The sequence below is a fragment of the Dermacentor andersoni genome, chromosome 11 (genome assembly GCF_023375885.2).
Source record: "Dermacentor andersoni chromosome 11, qqDerAnde1_hic_scaffold, whole genome shotgun sequence".
Classification (NCBI taxonomy): domain Eukaryota; kingdom Metazoa; phylum Arthropoda; class Arachnida; order Ixodida; family Ixodidae; genus Dermacentor; species Dermacentor andersoni.
Genome location: NC_092824.1, coordinates 17,784,426 through 17,805,192, shown reverse-complemented (window position 1 = coordinate 17,805,192; position 20,767 = coordinate 17,784,426). Strand labels below are relative to the sequence as shown.

Sequence of the window (20,767 nt, the reverse complement as noted above, 5' to 3'; positions counted from 1 at the left end):
GTAATAAAATGTCTACGCCATTAATTCAGTCACAATCAGGCATCTTGAGGAGACAAACGTCAGAATACGAGCTATTGCGCAACAATCTCACTTGACAACTTCGGCGTGGTTTTATCTGTGTCACGCAGACTCGGAGATTGGTAGTACGTGTGCTAGCATCTCGAAGATAACAAAACAAAAAGAGAGAGAGAAACAAAGAAATCCTAATAACGTTTTCGCATGGCGAAATGGTTGTCCCAGAAAATGCCGTGGTGCCCTTGGGAAGAAACTGCTCCTGTAGCCGTCATTTAGAAGTCTAAGAAATTTGCAAGGTTTGATCACTTTTTTTTCTCTTGTTGGTTGCTCGCGCTCGTTTTGCGTCACATTACATCTACATTGTAGAGTGGTAAGAATTAAACGTGTGTAACCAGCAGTAAAAAAAAAAAAAGAACGAGAGAAGACCGTAGATGAGTAAAGATGATGGGTCACAGCCTTTCACGTGCGCACAAAGGCTACACCATTCGCGGTATTCATGCCATATTTGTGTCTCACTTCATGTTAAAAGACAAACAAAATAATCACAGAGGTACTTTTAGAGTCACTGAGGAGTGTGTTCCTCGGTGCTTTTGTTAATATACGGAACCAAACGACGCCGCTACCTTAGGCGCGTACTCGGATGCGCTCCCTCACCCCTCCCCCCCCATCCTCTCCATCTAGCACTCGATGAAATGACTTCCTTCTAAGCAAGGAATATTGCTTGCCTACAAGAAGTGGGAGGGGGGGGGGGAAGAGGTAAAAAAAGGGATTTTTGTTCGCTTCCCGGCGCGACTTAATATGACGCGTCTGCCTGGTGACCAGGCGGCTTCATTAAGAGCTTCCTTTCGGGTCGGGCTTACAACTGCCTACCCCTTCCCACGTTTTTTTCCCCATTCGTTGCCTCGTGTCTCCTGTCCTCCTCGAAGCCGCAAGGCCTGTCCATTCTTCCGTCTGCCTTGCTCTGTGGCGCCCCGACTCACTTTACTTTCTGCTGCTCGGTGACGCTGAGGCGCTGCTGCAATATAGCTGTCGTTGGCAACGGCTCTTTTCCTCTGCGCGTCTGCGGGATGAGGACGCCATTTATTTAGACGGCGGCTTCTCTTCAAGGACGACCATCACCCGAGGTGAAGCAGGCGGCTGGATGATGGCGCCCCCTTCGTGATGCTTCGTCTTTTTATTTTTCATTCTCTCGTCTTCTTTCGTTTTACGCTCGCCTTCCCTAACGCGTACGTCTGCTTTCGCAGCAGGCGACGCCTATGCGAGCGTTGTCTGGCGCACTCCCGAGAGCGACTACCGCGTCCCCTGTTCTGCGAGCAAACGGCTATAGCCCATCATTTTGACACTCTTAGTTTAGTATTCGTCCGCCGACATTGCGACACGGCGGCGCGTTTCAAAAGGTCACTATTGACAGCGTTTGCAGAAGAAAGAGAAACGCTCCAAAGCGGAAAGCTTCCAACGCAGATATTTGACAAAGAAAATTTATCTATTAAACAGCTCTGACCAAAACAATCCTGCTTAGCAAGCTTGGCGCCGCAAGCATACTACTGAAGGTATTTTTCGTAAGTGTAGCAAAAAGTTAGGTGAAGCTTTGTTGCCCGAATTAGTGTCGTCTGCTCGTTGAGCAGACGGCAAACCCATCGCTTTGACGCTCTGGTTGTAATAATCACCAATCTAAGTTTCAACTTGACGGAGCCTTTCTTACTATAACTGTTGAAGGCTTCTCGACATGAATTAGGGATGCGTCAAAGCAAAGGGATCTTTCACCAGACGTCGGTGTATAACAAACACAATTTATCTGTCAAACACCCCGGGTCAGAAAAGCACCGCTTCATGAGCTTAGCGGAGTCCCAAACCCCAATATGTTACGCGCAGATATAGTTAAATATGAGATAAAATATACTTTCTCGGACCGCGAGCGTAAATTCAGTTTGTCGAAGCACAAATATGAGAAACATAAATTTTTGCGTGTACACAATGAGTTCACTCACATGTATAATTGCTAACGCATGTGTTCTTGCTCGTATAATTTTCAAGCAAGTTAACGGTGGGATAAAGAAGGACCCCGTAAAGAAATAGGCTTCAAAATTTTCCTTAGGGGCCGTTGGTAGGATAGAAGACGTCTTCGTCTAATACCGGCATCTTCATGAAGATGCCGTCGGTGACATCGGCCGTCTGCTTCTGCAGAAGCAGACAGCCGATGTCACCGACCGCCGTCTGCTGCCGACGCCGTCGCGGCTCACTGACGCCGAAATTAAATTTCTTGCTCAATCCCAGCCAATCCGCAGCAACCCGATACTCGCGCCCTTCGTGACATCCGCTTACAAGGTCGCCTTGACAAGCTTATTAAGACCGGTACCGCTTAATATAACAAGCTCCGCCTTTCCTTTTGTCGGCTCGCTATGCCGCATTTTGCTCTGAACTTTCAGAAAAAAATTACATGAGCCACGTTTGTCCTAGAAGAATCGCGCACAACAAAAATCTAATTTGTCCTTTATACAGCGGGCTAAAGTTGGCCAAATTGCGCTAATTTTGTTGCCGTGACTTCTTGTAGTTTACGTACAGCCGTTCGTTGCGATAATTTGAAAAGCAGAATATGCGCGTACAATTGCAACCGCCTTCTTTATCATATCATTGTTCGCATGGCTCGCTGCTGCATTAGCGCACCGCAAGGAAGCCCTTGTCCGTTATACTCGATATTAGGACGGCAATTGGCGAAATTAGCTGTGATGTTTTGTTATTGCAAAAATATAAGTAAGAGCACTGCAGCTGGGTATTGAGAATCCCGTTCGTGTACTTTTAATACGTTATTAGGAAACGTTACGGAGCCAGCGTGCTGAAATGTGGCCGTGGTATGCACTTTAGGTGAGTAATTAAAGTAATTGTTTTTCTACAATTATTCGCAGGCTGCGTTTAAGGCGTATTGCTGGCCCAGACGTCTCAAGCTCTGGTTGGCCAGGTGCCCATTTCACAACTATATTGATTCCAATGTTTTAGATTATTTAATACACTTAAATCTATTATGTAATATATCTTGTGTTACTTTCTCGCATGCCGCAGACATTATTTGGCGCATCTCTAAGCTATCCCAGGCCTTCCAAAAGTTCTTAATCAAACAACACGCAACATTAATAAAATTTTCCACACTCCTCCCATGAAACATTATGTTGAGATAATGTAACACGTTCTACAACCATCTCACTCGCAGAAGTGCGTAGAAAGGTAGGAATGTAGTAATAGCGTAAAACCGAGCCACCTACTTTTGCAAAAACACCATCTGCTTAAAGGTGTACGTTCCATTCACCTGAACTTTCCCAACTAAGCTCAGCAGCTGCTGCAGCTCGCTGTTCATACCACCAGTTGAACATGGTGGCATCTGTACGTCTCCGTTCGTTTTCCTCAGTCCGGACCGGTTCACAGCACTTTCTGCAATCGTCCGAGAAGTTGCGCCGGGCTTGTGCGCGAGCCGGTTCTGGTCGAACAAAAAAACGGCACGGAACCAGCGGTAACTGGTTCGCGACATGCACGGCGAATCGAATGGGCCTTCTACCAATGCGTCGTCTGTTTCTACCGATGCGCCATCTGCTATGACAGATCTCACTTCCTTCCACCTTTTTTCCCCTCATATTTACTTTTGTTTCAAAGCACATAGAGTACATTCGTCCGGTATTTTTGTATCAGCTCAAATAGCGCCCTGCTTGTTTACGCGAGGTTCCGTTGGAGCCCGTTTTCTATAGCCCACATAATCCCTTGCACCTCCGAAAGACCCCTCCCCCCTTTCCCTTTAGCCTGTGACTTTTGAAGCCTTAGTTCGCGTAGAAAAGGCGACGGTGTTTCGTTCTCGCACATGCCAAAGCAAAGGCCTCTATTGACACAGAGGGCGTGATTGCAATTCGCTCACTACATAGGATTGAGCCGAGAGCAACTTAGGGTAGAGGCACGAACTTATCGCTCTCCACAAGACACCGCCGTTCCTTCCTTCGCAGCCTTCCCTATTTTCACGTGGGAGGCGTTGCCCTAAAGTTTCGAAATTTGAGCGCAACCGCGCGCCTTTTGATCCTTAAGTAAACCAGTTTCTCGACGCCTCCTCCGTCGGATAAAAACAAGCTTGCGTGTGTATGTGTGTGTGCGTTCGTTTTGCGTTTCAGCTTTTTCACGAAGAAAAACTAAGGTGTAGCGGCGTACATAAGGTCACGCGTGTATCTGCAGGCGCCCTCGCGAAAAGCACGGCGTGCTTTGCACTCGCGAGCTAAGCCTTCCGTTGCGAAGTAGACGAAAAACGCGACATTTTTTTATATTTTATACGTTGCTTTACCTCCTCGCCGGGAGCCACCCCGAGCCGCTGCGAATCATGCGAAAGCTTTTACACATAAAAATGAGAAGTTACTAAGCACATCGCGTTTCGTATTTGTTTCATTTCGCGCCAGAAGGCGTTCCCCGAAGAACCAATCATCTTTGAAAGGTCTTTGTCTAATACCGCCGTACTACTTCAGGTGCTGATGTTGGCAAGAAAAAATGACAAGAACACCGTTGTCTGGGGCTTATGGCGTAAGTGCAGTAAGCGATCCGAAATGTGATATTTAGTTGTTTGTCCCCAAATAAAAAAAAAGGTCGGTGTACTGAAAAATGTACGAAAAAATAAACAAAATAGCGTTTCTGCACAGACGCTCTTTCGGGTAGTGTAACAGGGAATTCTGTTTATTAGGTAGGAGTCAAAAATATTGTTCCTTTGTTTCACTTTGTTTGCATATTGTGAATCTTCGCAGAAAAACTCAACAACCGTCCGCTTATGGAAAGTAAATTTTTGGGCTTTGTTCCAAGATAGCTTGAAGCTCAATTATTGAAGCGCACTCGATCCCACTGCGTCTTCACGAACTAACGCCACGTGGCGGTAATGAGAAAAAAGAAACAATAATTTTACACAGATGTGCGCAAATCCATATAATATAGAGCACTGCATTCTTTAAATTTATCAAAAACCGTGTCGATTTTAACACTCAGGAATTACGGACCTATAGCCCCGTATATCTGCCGCACGTCGCAGCAATGTACCGCAGCGTTACTAAATGGGAAGCACGTTAAAATATATCGTATTTTGAAAGATCGGCCAAACATAAACAACTGTCAGTTCCCAAGGTGGAGAGGGAATTCTCATTTTATTAATTCGTTCATTCACTCATTCTTTGAATCATTCAGTCAGCTTTATTCAGACAATCAGTACATTGCTGCCTAGGATATTGGCGTAAAGGCTCAAATAACGTACGTATTTATGGAACTTAGCCATGACTTCTCTTCTGCGTTATAGCCCCGAAACACTGCTAGACTGCAAAGTATAAGACGGGAGTAGTCCCTAGACGTTCTTAATTGAAAGTTGAAGAAATTCGGTAGATGTCTTGAAATATTATACCTTTTATAATTGATAAGGCATTAAGTTATGTGAGTGCATTGCGCTGAAGTTCGGAAGACGGTTGAAAGTGCGATGTCCAGAATATCCGGGCATGATCTTGTGAGCAGGCGAACATATCGCCATGCTTCCAGGCAGGCTACTCAGCAGCTATCCTGTTTGGACAGCAACGCAGAGTGCGTCATTCTTGACTTTCACGCTGTCTTCGCGAAGCCGCACTTTCCGCCGGGTTCGTCAGAATTTGAGCGAGACCTTAAAGGGCAGCAGTTGGTTCCGCTTACGCGAGTCATCGAAGGCCTCCCTCCGGTGATCTTTAATTACACCTGTGTTGCTGATTCCATCTAACGCCTGCAAATTTCGCCATTTCATCACCACCGTTTGTTTTACCGTCCTGGACAGTGCTTTCCTTCCTTTGGCAACCATACTGCAACTCTAAGAGACTACCGGTTGTTCGCCCTATGCATCACATGGGTTGCCCAGCCACACTTCATCGTCTTTATGTCAACTAGAATATCAGCTACCTGCGTTTGCTTTCTCATCCACATCGTTATCTCCCTGCCTCTCAACGTTATGCCTAACGGTTTTGTTCCTTCTAATGTGGCGCGGTTCTTGGATTCTTCTGAAGCTTTTTTGTTGGCCTTTATGTTTAATATGCAAGTATCGGCAGAATGCATTGGTTGGGGACATATTTTTTCAAGGAAAGCAGTAAGCCGCCAGTCACGACTTGGTAATGCATGTCATGCTAATGGACCCTGTATAACTACTTTTCCTGTTGTAAAACAGGAAAAGCACTCCAACCCGCTTTTATCCTTATGCAAGTTTACTTCTTATGATTCGGGCTCCCTGTGACTAAGTGCCACGGCGAGTATTGGAACACAACTCCTGTATGAATTAAGCGTCGGGAATCCCTTCTTTATGGCCCTAGTAACGAGAGCTACCTTGACAGCTGCCGATATCAATGATGCGACGGTGCAGCAAGAAACGGGCACTCCGATTGACTACGACGTCCTGCTGCGACCGTTGGCCCTGCAACTCAGTTGCTTCCCGAAATAACTTCAGCGTAGCGTGCAACGTCGGTAGCAGCCCAACGTGTCATATCCAACCATGTTCACCGGACACGAGAAGGCTTTACGAGCACAAGATTCCCAGAAAAATTACTATAGGGAATTACGGCCCTAGTCTCCATGCAGCAAATGAAGGTACGGACGTTCAGCCAACACGGAAATAACGGGTGATGCACAAATGTGCCTAGGCTTTGCGAAATTGATCGTTTCCAAAGAGATGTGGGGTTATTAACACATGCTATAATTATGCAAGAGGGCAGACTTATTCATTTCGTTCTTTGAGAAAAATGGGATTCTTCATAAATTGGGGCCAATAAAGGCAGATAAAGCGAAGTGACTAAAGGAAGCCACTAGGACGTCTGAAGCCACAGATATGAATGTCTGACAAATTCATGTACTGCGCATCATTCCAACGGCAGTGGAACAATTGAAGCGGCCCAGTTTTTTTCAAGTTGGCCTCAGTAGAAAACCGGATGCCTTGTGCGTGTCCTCTGAGATCGGACCGTGCCCCCTAATCTCCAAGGCTATGTCTCGTGCGAAGATCTTTCCAAATCTTGTCCTGCGCATAGGGATTGTAACAAAAATTACCAGAGAGAACTGGGGTGCTAATGTCTGCGGGAGCTGCAACATGATCATTCAGCCAGCACGGGAACGATAGGCAGTACTGAAATTTGGCTAAACTTCATGCTTTTGGCTTCAACTGGCTCTGTGACTTCGCAGATTGTTCATTTTAATCGAAAATTGCGCTATAAAATGCCACAATTCTAAATAATTTCGTGGTTGCGCAGGGGCTAATTGCCTTGCCATATTTCACAAGCGACGAGTACTTAAAATTTTCAAAAGCTAAAGCGTAATATATACCGCCGGAAGAGTGTTTGAAGCCACCAGCACGAAGATAAGTCGAACCTATGCACTAACCACCATTACAATGACCCGCCATGGTTGCTCAGTGGCTATGGTGTTAGGCTGCTGAGCACAAGGTCCTGGGATAGAATCTAGGCCACGGCGACCGCATTTTGATGGGGGCGAAATGCGAGAACACCCGTGTACTTAGATTTAGGTGCGCGTTAAAGAACCCCAGGTGGTCGAAATTTCCGGAGTCCTCCACTACGGCGTGCCTCATAATCAGAAAGTGGTTTTGGCACGTAAAACCCCATAATTATATAAAATAATTACCCATTGCAATAGTAGCCGAGTGATAGAGGTGCCACGATTCCCTGTTGCAATTTCCGAAAGAAAATCTATCGTGCTTCGCGGCCAGTGACAAGAGCCACCTTGAAATGATGTCGAATTTCGGCGAGCGACTCTGTTGATCCCCGAAATAACTCCAGCGTAGCCTGTCGTCCCGATAGCAGCACTGCTTGTCAGATCGAAACAAGTTTACCAGATACGAGGCGGGTTCAAAGGACGATGACGTGACATGTGACCATGAGGTGGGAGCCAGCAAGTGCTTTCCTAATCATCGATCAGGTCTGGCAGAACGGAGTTGGAGGATCTTCGCGTAACCGAATTACGTATCAGAGGTCATGAAAGAGCTATACTTGCGGCCAACTTTATGGGGAAGAAAAAAAGAAATATAGGGAAAGAAACACTCTGGTGGGAGCGTTACGTCAGATGAGTGAGTCCCTGCAAGGCAACCTCCTCTGACGCAACCGGTACCTGTTCTTTCAGTCGCCAAATCTGCGCGTGAAGCGTTGAACATAATATGGAACCAGCGAGTCACGATGGCGCTTGGCTCGCGGCAGGTTCTAGAACAGCTCGTCTTGGCAGTTCACACCGCTTTTTTTCATGAATGAAGGAAAAAGGACGCCACTCTCTATAATGGGGTACTAGGAAATGAAGCGCTGGCATGATGTATCAGAGGACAATTTTAAAGCTCATTTGTAAAATAATTGAAAGAAATATTCTTGGGAAATAGGCCCCGACATATTGATATGCCAGCGGCAGTTTGTAGCTGCCGAACACGCTAAGACAGTGAGAGAGGATAGAGCGTAGAGCAGGTGGCAAAGGCGGATGGCGACGGACGGTGTCACTAAAAACTGCCACGAGCCAAACGATGCCTTGGGAGATATGGCAGCCACGTAGATTTGCACGTAGAAGCAATCAGAACTGAGAGAGCCGGTATGAATTCATGATGGCGAGACAGCGCAAGTGGAAAACATGTGGGAAGAAAGGACAGGACAAGGTGCTGATCAGGATGCAGTGCCTTATCTGCCTTGGGCAGGGCTCAGCGTGTTGTCCTTTTCTTCTTCCCGCGTTTAAGTATCTTCCTGGCGCTCTTTCGTCCTCCTTAATTCGGGTAATATGAACGAAGGAAACAATGCTAGGAAGTAACATGACGCCAGGCACCCAGCGTCGCCAAGGTGACTGACGCCACCGTTCTCTTCCTCCTTCGGAAGCTTATGTGCGTGTTGGCTCTTGAGAACTATTACCTCAAATGCTGCCGAACTTAAGAGAAAGCTTTAGCTCGGCTGTTCCGATCTAAATACATGTAAAAGGAGAATTCGTTTTTCTCGGCCACCACTGCACCAAATTTGACGAGGTTTGCTGCATTTAAAAGAAAAACTTCAAATCTAGTTACTGTTCGTTTCGGATTTCATTACGTGGTTAATTTCTTTTATTAAAAATTTGCAAAGATCAAAAAGTTTCAGAAAAAGAAACTATCGAGTTTACAACTCTGTAACTCAGCAAGGAAAAATGACATCAGAATTCTGTGAATTGCATAGGATAGTACATCTAAAGCGGAGAAAATTGATATGTTACACCTTAATCTAAAAAAAATTCAGTAACTAGAAATATAGCTTTCGCAGAACCCTTGTGCACAACGTCTTCCGTTCACGTAAAATATATATAGAGACATATCGAATTCTTCCGCTTTGAATGATCTAACGGAGGCCGTTTACAGAACCGCGATATCTATTCTTGATGCAGCGCTATACATTTATAAATTTCATGTCTCTAGTTTTTTTCGAGTTTGCGTTTGTTTAATTATTTTAAAGATATTCAAGCCCTAACTCGCCATTCTGCTTTCAACAGTCACTAGAATTTAACTTTCTCTCTCAAATGCGACACATGTTATTAAAATCGGTACAAGGGTTATCTCAGAAAAGCGTTTCTGCGTTTTACATGTACTTGAATTGGCCGCATCGCAGTTGGGCCCGAGCTAAAGCTTTCTCTTAAGGCATTGTTTGATTCATGCTAGCTCGCCGTACTTAATCATGATTGGCTCTCGCGACCGGCTCTCTGCTCTTCTCTCTTTCATGATCTCCGCGCGCTCGGCAGTTGGAAATTATCTCCTGCTTATCGCATGCAGAAGCCCTCCTTCCGATAAAACATTTGTTTCATATTCTTCATGACTAGCCTTCAAGACATTCCCACGGCGCTTTCTCCTAGTCTTTTTTGTCCTTTCACTATGCCATGTACGGCATATTTCCCAAGCGTCAACGGCTAATGGGCTACCACGAAAAAAGAAGGCGCGGCATCAGAGGGGGTTACATTGCCGAGGCTAGATGACTGGCGTCATACTGCCTCTTTCTTTCTTTCTTCTTTCTTTCTTTCTTTCTCCCCTGGGAGCTTTCTTCAGGCGGTCGCGTGGGCTTTCAACCCATCGCACTTAAGGCATATAGTTTTCGGCCTCAGTACCTAGAAACATTTTCCTCGCTGCTTGCTCTTGTGCGAGGGAATGATTAGCAGGGCGTTTCAACTGCTCAGTTGTGCGGCAGACAAACAGGAGACGGACATAGCGCAGCTGCGCTGGGTGACAGCGGCTATGTCCGATAACCGTCGTTGACGGCTAAGCTTGCAGATAGCTAAGCGGACCGTGGACGTCCGAAGTTTCGTACATGTGCTGGCTAAAGAGAAAGCTTCGCGAACACAGCATCAAAGTAAAAGAACAATGCACGCACACACGCACGCACACACACAAATAAAACAAAAGACGCAGTTACAATTTCTTTGTGCTTAATCATAGCCTGCTAAGGCCCATTGTGTGCTGTTTCTTCGAAAGGGGTACGTTCATTAAAAAATACAAAAGCAATATACCTTGAATATTTATCATTCTAATCTTTATTACGTACGCATATTTTCAGAAGGCTCAGAAATACCAGTTAAGGAGAAAATCGGTAGCGTAAGCGAACGTAATGAAGGAAGGAAGGAAGGAAGGAAGGAAGGAAGGAAGGAAGGAAAAAGTGGAGAAGGAAAGGCAGGGAGGTTAACCAGTTTAGCGTAACCGGTTTGCTACCCTACACATGGGAGAGGGATGGGGGCGATGAAAGATGGGGAAGGGGTAGAGAGAGAGAGCACATAGCACAGCACACACACATCGTCCGTTAGAGTCCATCAATCTGGCATGGTACGTGATATCACTGTCACAGCCGCTTGTCCAGTCCCGTCTCTTTCAAAAACCGAAGTAGTCCCTTCGTTGCCTTCACCTGTGATGTCTTCTGTCGGCGGCGTGTGAAAATCGTGTCGAGGGACAATGGTCTAGTGTCAAGGTGCGCGAGAACGGATGCCAGGGACTGTCGCTGAACATTATATTCAGGACAGTCACACAGAACGTGTTCCAGCGTCTCCTCGCAAAGACAGGCATTGCAATGAATGTAATGAATTGCAATGAATATTGTTTCTCGGGCACCATGCTAAGATATGTTATCGTTAAAAAGGCATATGTAGATATTTTATGGCAAAAATCGTTTGCAGTTATGATAGAATATTATCAAAAACCGCATAAAGTCGTCACTGCAGCATTTCTTAGCGTCCTCGTACCTACTTCGGCCTCGCTATTTTTTTTCTTTTTTTCATCACGGCTATAACAATAATGTGAATGTGGCCGAAAACGCAATTGAATGAATGACACAGGTAGAAGCTCGTGAGCGCGCCATTCTCTACGCCGAGAGGGATTTTAGAACCTGTGAACGCGTTGACCTGTAGCGCTCACTCAATTAGGCTAGCTTAGTTTTGTTACCTTTAAATGACTATATTATTCGCCGGTGAAAGGTAGTGTTATACTAGTACAATCAACGGTCTGTTTAAGACATGTTGTAGAATAATATTAAAGATGATTTCAGTAAGTGCAAGTGCAAACATCGTATGCATCTTCTGCCGAAGCTCTCGTAGGGAAATCATGTGGTCACACATGTGGAAGCATTCACTTTCCCATCCGCAATATTATTCATTTTTAAGGCAATAATCATCGTCATCACACGTAAGCAATTCTGTAAGTAACCTTCAAAAGTAATGTTAGTGTTCAAATGACAAACGCTACGCAAGTGAGTGTTATACAAGTCAAAGAGAAAACATAGACTCACGCGGCTTTGTAATCAAACATTTATAGAAAGGCAAAATTTATTTCTGAATAAAACCGTTACAGACACGGGACGGAGGCAGACGACAACACAGGTGGCAACCAATACGATGAAGCAAAGACCAACAGAAAATTTAAGATAGCTGACTTTTCTAATTCAGCTGCAAGTACTACCCTGTGTGGTCGTCTCCCTCCGTCTCGTGTCTGTAGTGGCTTTATTCAGAATGTCTCACCAACTGGCCTACAACTTTACCCTGCTGAAAAGAAAGGGAGGCTGTTTGATGCGTCCCGGCTGTATGTACAGGCCCTAATGCCTCCAAGCGTTATACAACCTTAAGATCACTGCACATGTTCAAAGCGTTATTGCTTTAAATACAATAAACCCTTGTTGGTTGCGTGGTGACTACATTGCTTTCGCCTCTTCACTTTATGAAGAAAACACTTGCCTACCTCCGGTAAAAAGCTTGATTTTATTTGTCTGTCGCATAAAATTGTATAAACACTAGGTATTTGATCTGTTAAACACACCTTTGAAATCAGTAACTCCTTGAATGAACGTCGTCACTCCACCTCGCGGTATCCGAAAGATAATCTTGACATTAAACTGGGATTTTGTTGGCTGGCTCTACACGAAGCCGGTTTGCCGAATTTTTAATATGTTGTCAAAATATGTCAATGAACTGCAAGATTTCGTCTCTTTATGAAGCACCTGTAACGTGAAGGTCAGTAGCGCAGTCACAGTTGTTTAACAACTGCATGCGACAACGCCACCAGCTTGAATAAAAACAGCACAATGGAGTGATCCACTATTCGTGCATCTGCAATGCAATATAAGAGAAATGAACACAGACCGACCGGTCGACCAGTCAACATCTTTTACATGATGTCGTTGTCGTCGGTGTATCGTGTGACGAGGCTTACGCTGCGTTAGAAGGTGCTGTACGTCCAGTGCACGTGGCCAGATTATTGTCTTGTGTAGGTCCCGACACAGTGATTCTTCATTTCTAGTGGATTGCATTCTTAATGACTTCGTGTCCAACCACAAACGTCTTTAATACATAAATAAACATTTGGTATTAAGATTACCACATACATCGCGCAGACCGTGTCGTTATTTAATCGATTTGACAACATCGTGCAAGTGTCCCAAGCTCTGCTACACGTACCCCATTTCGCAGAAAGCTACTTACGTTTCGGCCCTGTCTATAACGTCCGTTCATATCGTGTAGTACGCAGTCTTGTTGGCAGATGCGGTCATCCTTATTTCAAAAACAACAAGAACATCCCAGAGACATCGAGGAAAACATCGTCGTGCGCGCAGCCTACCGTCCTTCGACGCACCGCGCCCACTCGTAAGCCGCATCGCTAACCCGCGCATCACTCTCCGAACGGCGTTCAAGACAGCGTCGTGTCCTTGAACTTGAAAACGCACCGCGCTTCGCCAGAGACGCGCTCAATATGTCGGCGCTCCCGAAACCGGAGCCTATCGGAGCTTAAAAAAAAAAAAAAGAAGAACACCTAAACACATCACAGGCGTACTCGACGTCGTTTCGCGTACACGTCGAGCGTCGCTGTGCAGCCCAACTCGGCGCATCCCCACCCCCTTCACATTCCGCACCCTCTCGAGTCGCTCCCAGTTGGCCTCATCCCGCGCAAATGATGCGAGTTGAGGCAGTAGGAAGGAAAGCGGCTCGTCAACTCACCGGAGAAGTGGGCTCAGGCGTTTCTTCTCAGTGACAACCCGTTGGCGCGAAAGTGGCTCCGGCGAGAGGCACCCGTCAAGGCGGTTGCACCTGTCCGCCGTGGTGATGGTGGCGAAGGACCATTGTCTCGGCTTCGTAAGGCAAGCGCACGCGGCGACAAGACAAAAGGGTTAAGGTCGTTTTCTGCGTGATCCCCCGACGTTCACAACTTCGCTTTCACCCGCTGTCCTCACAGTGTATGTGTTTTTCCTCCGGGACGTGTCTCTACGGCGGCCTCGTCCCTTTCTAACGGTGGCCAGCAGACCACCCGCTCGGCGTAGGCTCGACGGCGAGGTGGTGCCTCGCTTGCGTACAGGCGTTAGGCGGACAGCCGCGAGGTCGTTCTCGGCACCGGCGGCGCTGACGTTGTCGTCGTGCTGGTCGTCGTCGTCGTCAGACCCGTCGTCCGAGCTGGCATCCGTTGTTTACCACCGTCGACGACGACAAGCGACGTCGAGTGTTCGCGCCGAAGGTTGCGTGTCAGAAGCCGCGTAGTGGCTGTCCGGGAGAGAAGGCGCAGAAAGGAGAGAGAAGCAAGGAGGAGGGTGTCCTCCCTACTTCGGGCGCTCTGGCGGCCGGAACAAGTCGCCGTCGGCTGCCGCGCGAGCGAAGCGTCGGGCGGGTGTTCCAGCTCCGCGTTTCTGACTTTCCTGCGCGCCCCACAGATGGCGCAGTTGCGCGAACGCTGCGTAGGAGAACGCGCGCGCGGTCCGCGCTAGTGGTGAATGAGGGGCGAGGAGGTGCGTTCTCTCTGCCTTCCGTTGCTCACGTCGTATCTCCTTCCGCCCGCCTCCTTGTCCCTCTTCCCTTTTTCTCATTTTCCCCCATTTTACGGGAAGGAAGGCGTAGAAGGGCAGGTCGGTGACGTCACGAGCGCCGTTGCCCGGGCAACCGAGTAGTGCGCAGCGTAGTGGCGATGGCGCTGAGAGAGCTGCAGCGGCGGAGGCGCCGCGGATGCCGCCTGGGGCTCGGCTCCTCCGGCCGAAGCCCGTCGTTGTGTAGCAGTGTCGCTGTCGGCCGCCTCTGGCCCTGGCTCGCTCGCGCGCGTTCTGTATCGACCGGCCAAGGCAGCGAAGTACAGCAAACGAGAGTCGGGGAAACATAATAAGAAGTGCTGCGGCAGCAGCGCGTAAAACCCACGAGAACGTGCGCTCAGTTTCTCTCTCTCTCTGTTCTCTCCCTTTCCCTATTTGCCTATGGTAGAATGGAAAAGGGGAGTTCCTCTCGCTTCTTCGGCCCGGCTTCTCGGCGCCAGGGACGACGGCATTCCCTCGTTCTCCATTTCCCCTGCTTACCTTATAGTTTCTACTATCCTTTCCCCATTCCACTTTCCCGCATTCCACGACGCGCGTGTGTTCAGTTTGGTGCTTTTTTTGGTGCCCCTGCCGATCTTAGTATACTCTCCACCAAGCGTACCGACACCGGGCTCGCTCTCTTTCTTTTCCTAACTGTTCTGGCACGGGTGCCCCTGCATACCCACTCTATCCCTTTTCGTATATTTCTCCCTCCCCGATCGCTCCCTTTCGCACCCGAGGAGAAGGTCGCCATTGACGTGTCGTGAGTTGGGGAATGGAGAGCCACGCTGGGAAGAGAGGGCGCGTTTCCTCTTTCGGTGTGTTTGCTCCCCTTTTTTTCTCTTTGCGCAAGTTTTCGCCGAGATGTGTGTGCGCGCGCACGCGCGCGTCCTGGGTGCCTTCCCTTTGATTTTTTTTATTATTTTGTTCCTTTTTTCCCACCCGACTTTCGTTTTCTTCTGCATCTACAGCTGGTGCCGGCTCAAGGGCAAGCCGGCCTCCCCATTTCCCGACTGACGCTATTTCCTACGCTCTGGCTACGCGTCGGTGCCCGGCTAAAAGTCTTTTCTTCTATTCTTGTCGATACTCGACTCCGCCAGTTACATCTTTGCGCGCTCCTCAGTGCCGCCTTTTGTGAGGCGCTTCTATTTTGGCACCTGCGTTGTGGTTTGATCCACTTACGCGTGTTTCTTTCTTCCCTTTCGCTTTGTCCGGTGCCTTGCTTACGATTCCTTTTGCCCCTCTTTGGCGCAAAGTGGATGTTTTGGATTTCGCTGCATCAACCACGCATCCCATCCGCGCTGCCTATCTCTGCGTGCACTTCCCGTTTGGTCATTCAAGGAATGATGTTCTTTTCTTTAGTTCATTCCGTTCCCGCTGCGTATACGCTTTCGCATTCGCTACTTTTGTCGGTATTTTTTCGACGTTTGATAGGTCCTGTTTGTTTTTTCGATTATAGCTCGGTTTCTTGCGTGATCCTAGCGTGTCTCACGGAAGAATGTGCCAGTATAAGAAAGCATGTGCTTCTCTAACAGCGGTTGATGCTACTCTTTTTTTTTTCGTTTATGCGGCTGTCTACATATTTCCTGAGGCACCCTGAAGTCCGCCCACGATTGTGCATCCGGTGGTACAGTGCTACAATGCAGCTGTTCCCTAATAAGGCCAAGTTCGAAGCGGCTGCGTACTGTCTGCGCAATTTTTGCAAAATGCTGTGCCTGTTTTTGTTCTTTTTAAATATATAATATGTGTAGGGTGTGCAAAATGGGCTTGTTGATAAGTCTGTTTCCTTTACTCTACTGTGACATTGTGGATGTATTTTAAGAAACTTTTTAGACGTCGGTTGATGGGAAGTGCAAATCCGTAAGCAACCCACGGAAAACCGATACACACCAAGAGGATGAGGTTGAGAATTGCTTGTGGGGATTCTTTTCTATCTTGCCTGATAAAGAAGCGAACTGATTTCGGATGAGGAGCACGAGGTTGCGGGGTTTGACTCGTGGTCGTATCGGGGACCGCCTACCGATGTGAACAAAATGCTAAAACTCTTGTGCCTGAGGATTTTTGTGCTCGTTGAGGAAATTCGCTGGGGAACAAAATTATTTGTGAACCCTCGCCACAGCGGCTATTATAGTTGTATTTTGACCCAACGTAAGACAAGGTAAAATGCCTCCGCAGTTAAGATTAGTCCATTAGCGCAAGTAAAAATGTAAAACCGAAATTCGCCAGAGCGGGGAGCTAAATCATGGGCTCGTCAGGAAGGTCAGATGTCTGTACTGGCACCAACATCGAAAGCACAGTACGGTACCTATAAAACGCTCATTCATCATACAGGAGTGAAGGAGTACGTGCATGCAAATATTTCATATGTAAATGCACAAGGACAATGCGGCCGCGGCATTGAGGCATTAAAGAAAAGAGCAGACTGTAGAGAAAACAAAACACGTTTCACTTATAGGCGAGCCATAGGTATGGAGTATACACATAATGTATGTGACCCCTCCGAAACGGCACTAATAAAAATGCTAGAAAGGGCACAGAGGCGGGCCGCTAGATTCAGTCTTTCAAGATACTTTTCGGCTGAGTCACCAACAGAAATGTTGCGCTTGCTAGAACTGCCCGTAATAGCCGAACGTTGACAACTGGCCAGGATAAAACTGTTTTTGTTACGGCCAAAAAATAAACCAAACAAACCCTACAAAGTACTTAACACTGCGCCGAAAGAGAAACCTCCGAAGAATAAATTATTATGCGTTCCAAGTACCCCAACAACATGTAGATGTATATGCAGATTCATCTATTAAGAAAAAACGAGTCCGTCATCGCGGCCGTTACCAATGTGCAGGAAGCCTCGAGCTCGCACCTTCCCGACGCCGGCCCGGCTGCGGGGGCCACCGCGGACTTCCTCCGTCGGCGTCGTTGGCGGCTCTCAAAAGTTAGGAGCTGGAACACCAGATCTGGGCCGTCCGGCAAGCCGGAGATGCCGCCCGAGCACGAGGACTTCGAGGCGCCACTTGGGGCCAACACAACCAAAACTGCCGAACCATATTTTAAATAAAGTTGATTTCCTTCTTATTCGGCAATGCTATTCTTTGTCACAGTCACTGTTCCAAGGCAGTTCAATAAAAAATTTTGAGGAACCGATTCACGATTCTTTTCCTTAGTCTGCTTTACACTGTTGACATTTATTTTGCGCATGTGCACTTGGTAATATCTCAAGCTTGACGTCGTGCTAGTTCTGCTGCTGCATTGTACTGCTGATCTGCTGTGCTGCTTGCATTGCTGTACTGCCATTTGTAATATGTGAAGCCTGACTTTTGGCTGTGCACCCCTGTAGTGGCCCAAGGGCCAATAGTCTGCTTAAAATAAATAAGGAAGTTTATCATCCACTACGAATTCGCGAAGGGCTCTCATATCATGCTTCTACTGATTAGGGCATCACTAAGGCCCAAGCCATTTACTCACTGTGCAGGGGCGTCTACGAAAGACGCTCTCGAGTGGTCACGCAGACCAATTGCCTGAGTCCGTCTGTTTGATATCAACGGCTTTGGCAAGCAAGACGAAGTAGCCGGCGTCGCCAGTGAAGCGATATTGGTGAATATAATAATAATAATAATAATAATAATAATAATAATAATAATAATAATAATAATAATAATAATAATAATAATAATAATAATAATAATAATAATAATAATAATAATAATAATAATAATATTAATAATAATAGAGAGGAACCACAACAACAGCCGTTATGAGCTCCGAACTCGTTGATGCGTTTAGAGACGCCTACGTTACCTTGAAATATCATACGTAACCGACGAGACAGCAGCTCAATAACGGCAAATACAGGTTCGGGGCGGCGATATTTTGTAGAGTGAAAGATCGAGATGACCATAAGAGCAATACCTTGGCAACGCGACGTCATCTAATCATATGTGGGCTTTTATTCCGCACTTCTTCGTCATCACTGTATTGTCAGCATCATACGTGAGCCTTTCTGCATCGCGCATGTGGATGCTTCATTAGTGTGGACTGTGCCTGAGACCCTTCGCCGTATCTCTCGGGCTCAATAAAAGGTCGAGCCGCACTGTTTCGTCATATGTGGTGGAGGTGCCTCTCGGTACCCTATCCTCTACACGCCCGGTCTACCCCTTGGAGATTCGTTGAAGTCGCCGCTTGCGACCACTCCCCGCAAGCTTGTCGCAGGACGAGCAGCCTCATTCTACTCTTACCGTGTCGACACCACAAGCCGCACCTTCTCTGATCATCCCCGGCCAACACCGTGATTCTAATCTATTGGCTGTTGCTCACGGAGAAGATATTGGACCATTACGAGGGAGCAACTTCTGATAATCGGTGGGACGATCTCCTCCAGCTCCGACATGTCTCTTTCTACCGGTGCTGTGTGGCGAAGACCTGGTTTTTCAACCATGAGGTAGATTTCTCTGGTTAGACCAGCAGCAGCTTCGGCAAGTATTTGGCACAATGGCAGTTTCCTCCACTCTTACGTATAAAACTCTCAATGTTCGCAAACAACGCCTCGGCGAGTTGTCCTTGAACTCTGTCACCGTGTCAATTCTGCTCTGCCTAAATTGAACAGGCTGCGTGAACATTCTTACAGGTATCAGCCCTGTCGCCTTCAACGCCCTCGCCATCTAGAACCCGAGTACCGTCGCAGTCACGACCAGCCATCGTCACGACGAGTCAGTGCCTCGACGAACTCGAGTCCGTAGCTCTGCCGGAATTCTGCGAACACGGTTCTGCAGCGGACCCAGAGCCGCGCTCAATGATGTCCGATTTCTTGGATTGTCATTTCCTTTCGTGCTTCCGGTTCAACCTCCTGGTACAGCCTTGCGTCACGTCATCGAGGAGGAGCCCGCGTCCATGACCATGCTCTGCGCATGCAGACCCTCCTGCCCCTCGCCCCTGACCAACATGCGTGTAGGTTGTCACCACGCCTTCAACCAGTGCCCGTTCAACGTTGTCTCTGTCCGCAAAGGCGCAGGTTGGTGCCGCGCCTCCTGTCAACGTCCACTCAATGACGCCTGAGTCTACTTCACCTTGTCTGACCCCACTCGCATCTCAGCGCAGCGAGCGCCCTCTACTAGCCACTTTGGCCTCCGTCTTGCCCAGAGTGCCATTACTTATTATTCATTGCACATTTAAAGGTGTCTTCGTGGTGTTACATAAAAGTGCGGGGAGTATTACAATTCGTTAAAGTTGACATTCAATGGTCCAGTGAGTTGCTACATCGACATATTGCTTTAAAGGAACAAGCGCTGACACAGTAAACAACAACAATGACGGCGACGACGATGAGAAGGAGAACAAAATATACAAAAGATACAAAATGTTTTAAACCAGCTACAGAGTAAATGAATCTGAGAATCGCTGAAATTTGAGTAAGTTGCTAGGGGATCACAGTACGCAAAAGCAAGCATGAAAATACGCTGACGCAAGTAGAATGAGAAACGTTTAATTGCATTGTTTGCGTTTGCGTCGGGGCTGTGTTGTGCGCCTCGCGTCATTTGCGTCCGTATATTTTTACACGCCAGCTTTTGCGCACCGCCATAATGGTAAGAAAACACGGTCCGCGTTAGTACATTACATGTTTTGCTGAGAAGTCTCAAATATTTTATATGGAACTACGCTCTCTGACAATGTGATCAAGCAACTAATTCCAAGACTGATTGGAGAAGGGTAAGAATGACTTATTTTTACCGTTATGCAAGCGGCAGTTATCCACGCAAGCGGCATTTATCCGTGCAAGCGTTGTGTGAGACAGTAAAAGGACAACCCCTCTTTGACTAACTCTGTGGCTTAGTAGAACTTTGTAGCTTAGTGCTACAGTCCGGTGGATGGCTATATTCTTTTCGTCTTTGACTAATACCTATCAGTCAAGCATGGGCTGTCGTCATGACACCCTCTTAGACGTTATTGCTGTCACCGTGCAGCCGTTAGCGCAACGCCACTGTCTTCGTCCTCAACGAATTGCAATCGCTGTCATCGTGTCACAACTGTGACGCTGTTAAGTTACAATTAAGGGAGACAGACGACAGAAGTTAGACAGGCTCGGAAGCCACGCACAACAGCAAATGCGCTTTCGCTGCCCCACATCGAGGGACGGGGCAGGCGGAAAGATCAGAGGAAAATACAGAAAGCCGAATGCAATCACGACCGCAGCACAAGATCACATGCGGCACAATGTAGATTCATTATTGGAAAGCTTCAAGGAATTAAAATTTCCCTCTTGAAATACATTGACAGCGCGAATCTGCTTTCATTACGAAATCACTCAACCGATCTGAATAAAACTTGCGTTTAGGAGTAAAGCCTATGTTCTTCCGATTATGAACAGAATTTCGATTTAAGAGGAAGCTTCAGCTCGGGCCCAACTCGGATGCGGCCAATTAAAATAAATGTAAAACGCAAAAACGCTTTTCTAAGAT

The 20,767-nt window shown here is 47.2% G+C and overlaps 1 protein-coding gene across 1 annotated transcript in view; it reads right to left on the bottom strand.

Annotated features, from left to right (window-relative positions):
• The window catches only part of LOC126517379 (GTP-binding protein Di-Ras2), a 184,578-nt gene extending 170,404 nt beyond the window's left edge, over positions 1-14,174 (bottom strand). Inside the window, exon 1 of the mRNA XM_050167091.2 lies at positions 13,486-14,174. The gene's annotated coding sequence lies outside the window, so the exon portion shown is untranslated. The remainder of the gene's footprint in view (positions 1-13,485) is intronic.
• Positions 14,175-20,767: the final 6,593 nt, after the last annotated feature.